The sequence below is a fragment of the Osmerus mordax genome, chromosome 14, assembly GCF_038355195.1.
Source record: "Osmerus mordax isolate fOsmMor3 chromosome 14, fOsmMor3.pri, whole genome shotgun sequence".
Taxonomy (NCBI): Eukaryota; Metazoa; Chordata; class Actinopteri; order Osmeriformes; family Osmeridae; genus Osmerus; species Osmerus mordax.
This window is the reverse complement of record NC_090063.1, coordinates 11,348,992-11,353,015: the sequence shown is the minus strand read 5'-3', so window position 1 is coordinate 11,353,015 and position 4,024 is coordinate 11,348,992.

Here is a 4,024-nt window from a genome sequence, read left to right as displayed (position 1 = left end):
TAGTTAGACTTGTACCGTTAGTATACTTAGACTTGTACACCCCTATTCAAGAGTTATGACCCCTATATGTTGAATGTATGCACCTTCCTGCCAAAGTAAATTCCTTGTCTGTGCAAACTTTCATGGCGATTAAAACCCCTTTCTGATTCTGATTTCTGATTCTGATAAGCCCCGTACAAACACAGCACAGCACACATCACAGTGGTCCATGTGGCAGAGGGTTCCTAAAACTACAAAACAAAAACTACAAATCCATGAACCTAGGTGTCTGTTATCGTGGGACTAGGCTGATCACAAAGAGGTCGTGGTGACTCAGAGGGCACCTTCTTCAGACAGAAGGGTGACTCTGCAATCACAGAAAGATTAAATACGATCTCTACAAAGACATAAAGAGAAGCACCATCCCACAGCAGTGATCTATCGGGCAAACACTCCATATTCATCAGTATCATACTCAGCTAAATGGGTTTTTACCAGTCTGTCATTAGCTAGATTACCCAGGACAAGGGAGCTCAGATCTTCTATTCATCTGAAAGAAAGCCGTGTCTAAGCAGTTGTAAAGAGGGGTCTGCTTGATGACAGGCCAAACCACTCGAGAGAAAGATTCAGCTAAATCCTTATCACCACCGGTAAGATCTCCTTGGCATTGGGCATCAGAACAGGTAGTAATTCTGGCTGCTGATTATGAACATTTTAGGTGGAAGAATATGCATTACAGCATTAACCCGTCAATCAAGATGCTGTTTTGGTAAACAAGCGTCAGTTAAGCGCAATTAATAAAAATGGCGGTTCCTCTTTCTATTCTACATTAGGAAACCCTTTTTCCATTTGAGAGTAGGTCATAAGTAGTTTTGTTAAACTAGCATTACAACAGGTCATTTTGACACTACTAGTCTGGTTAAAAAGTGCACAGAAATGTACATCACAGAGCTTGTTCCACTGACCATCACAGGATCATTGGTTCCAAGTTGTAAGTAGGTAGGTAGGTAAAAGTACTGTATTGATCAGAAAGAGAAATGAAAGAAACATTGATGTCAAGCCCTGAACTGAGAAACACCATTCGTTAATTTGTTGGGTGGAAGTGTGCTAGCAATGTGCTATCTGCACAGTCTCTCTGGTACAGGTCACAACATATTTGTTTTGACACACTGTTAAAATATCCCACGCAGGTACCTGGATGGCTTGCGTATGTGGATGTTTACAATGGGCATGAATGTAAACAAGTAAGTGTGTGTGGTATGTGTGTGTGTGTGTGTTTTGCAAGTCTAAGGTGTTTAACTAGCTGGTAGGGAGAGACTTACTTCACTTGTTATGAAAGTGGGTTAAAACCTGGGTTAGGAAGTACACTACTGTCATACTATTAATACGTAGAAACCCATAAAAACATTCTTAACAGTTGGAACTTTACACAGATGGTGAGACAATGTCAGTGTGTGTGTGTTGGAAATGCGAGTCCCCTTTGTACAATTTGTGCATGTGTGTTATGACACAAAACAGTTACTAACACTTTGCAAAGTGAGGGACCGTGGCTGACCGTTAAGAAACTGTCACGAAATCCTCTTTCTCTCTCTTGTACACACACACACCCACACACACACACACAAAGACAGCTCTGTCTCTACCACTGGGTACTATTTCTAGCTACCTCTTCTCACAAGAGCTGTGACTTACCACCTTTGGTAAGGGATGAAATTCCATTCCAAACAGACAATGTGTGTGTGTGTGTGTGTGTGTGTGTGTGTGTGTGTGTGTGTGTGTGTGTGTGTGTGTGTGTGTGTGTGTGTGTGTGTGTGTGTGTGTGTGTGTGTGTGTGTGAGCATGCATGCATGCGTATGTGAGTGTATAGAGAAATCCCAGACATGGGGAGACCACATGCGATGAGGCATCCAGCAGGCTTACGCGTGGGTGAGCATGCTTCCTTGTGCATGTGTCTGCATACAGCAAGAACGAGGAAGCCACACCTATAACACACACACACAGACACACACACACACACACCACACAGGACACCATCCAGCTGAGAAGGAAGCTGTTGAGCCAACCATCTGTGTGTGCAGAGCAATATGTTTACGTTTGAATGCGAGGTGTATAGTAGCTGTCATTGAGAAGCCAGGAATTCTTGTGCCAGCACTGAATGCTCAGCTTGGCGTTAGCATAGCGTTAGCATGCTATCAGAATAGCACAGCCAGAGCTAAACAGATGGAGCTAACGGTTCTCAATGGTTCTAGTGAAGGCTTCAATGAGGCTTGCCTTTATTTCATCAATGATTATGCACGTCTATGTTTCGACATCACACAAGGTATGTGATGTTGTAAGAATAACATTTTTAAGCAATTTAATTTATCAGTTCATCATCCATTGTGATGTAATCCCGAAGTAAAGACATGAATTTCCGTGTTGGGTACGTGGGATTTGATTCATACACTGTACAAACACGCTAGTTTGAAATAGGGATCCTTTGTGATGTCAGAGGATGTAGATGTCATCACAGAGAGTTTATTACAAGTGGCCTTATTGTCTTGCCTTAGGACATGTGGACAGAAGCTAGTTAGCCATTAGCATGACTGAACAAACACACCTATTTCCCTGTTTGCCTAGGGTTCAATCTCCAAATACACATATATATCACAGTCACAGACAAGAAGATAAGAAAGGAGATAGACTCAATTCAATCTGCTCAAATGATTGAGCACATACACTTACACAAAGTTAGTGACAGATAAACTAGCTTCACATGAACTGAAATTACTAATGTTTTAGCTGTTTCTCATCACCCTCAAGCTAAAACACACTCACGCAACACACACAGATGCGCACACACACACACACACACACACACTGTTCTCTACAGCAGAGAGCAATATCTGACTGGTGAGCAAAACATCTGACTTCAGTCAAATCTCTTCAGTCTGTCATTTCCCTTCCCCATTCCCATCTCCATAACACTTAGTTTCTACCTTTCTTTGTCTTTTTCTTTCTAGCTCTCAGTCTTGACTACGAAAACATCTGGTTTCAAGAAACTACAGCAGTGTCACCTGACTACACTGCTCTCTTTTTTAACCCTTTTCCTTTCTCCTTCTTTCACTCATTTTCCCCGATAAAGTAAAAAAAAGTTCTCCTGGCTCTCTATGTCCAACTCTTCTGTTCTTTTTTCGTTTAAAACTACACCTCTCTCTCTCTCTCTCTCTCTCTCTCTCTCTCTCTCTCTCTCTCTCTGCTGCAGTGAAAATATTTTTATCTCCCTTTCTTTCTCTGCCCCCCCCCCTCTCTCTGCTAGTTAGCTAGTTAGCGGTAGCAGCACTCACCGTGTTGAAGTGCCACACTCTCTTGAAGGAGAGCCTCTTCCTCAGACTCAGATTCATTCTGTTCTCCTTCGCTCAGAGGCAAACTGTGAGCCTTTGGTTACATACCAGGGAGCCCCGCACACACACACACACACACACACAGAGTTCTCAGACAGGACACATAAGGTTTCATACTTTTGACACATACAGTAGATCCAGTCTATCTGACTTGCATACGATGGCCGTCCCACACAAATCACACGAGTTTCTCATCATCAAAGCTTACACACGCCTTACTCTCAGAGGGCTGGGAATCAGTGTTGCTTAAAGCCATGCCCCAGCATGTCAAGAGCTCTCTCACTCACACACACGCACACACACGAACACACACGCACACACACACACACACAGACCTGTCCACAATGCACCACTCAATTCCTTTCCTCCGTCACAAACAAAAAAAGATATATACACACACAAGTGTATGTATTTTAAGTGTTTACTTAAAGTGTACTTCAAGTTAAAAATTCGATAAAACACGCACACATATTCTATAGCTCTAGGGCACACACGGGCATGCACACACACTAACAGTGTTATGGACTGAAACACCACTGACTAGGAACTTCCATACTCATGCACGTCTGGGTTTCCATGGTGACACATCACCATCAGTTTGCGAGATTGGGCGGAGTCAGATTTATTAGCCAGTCAAAACACAGAAAATGACCATAGCTCCT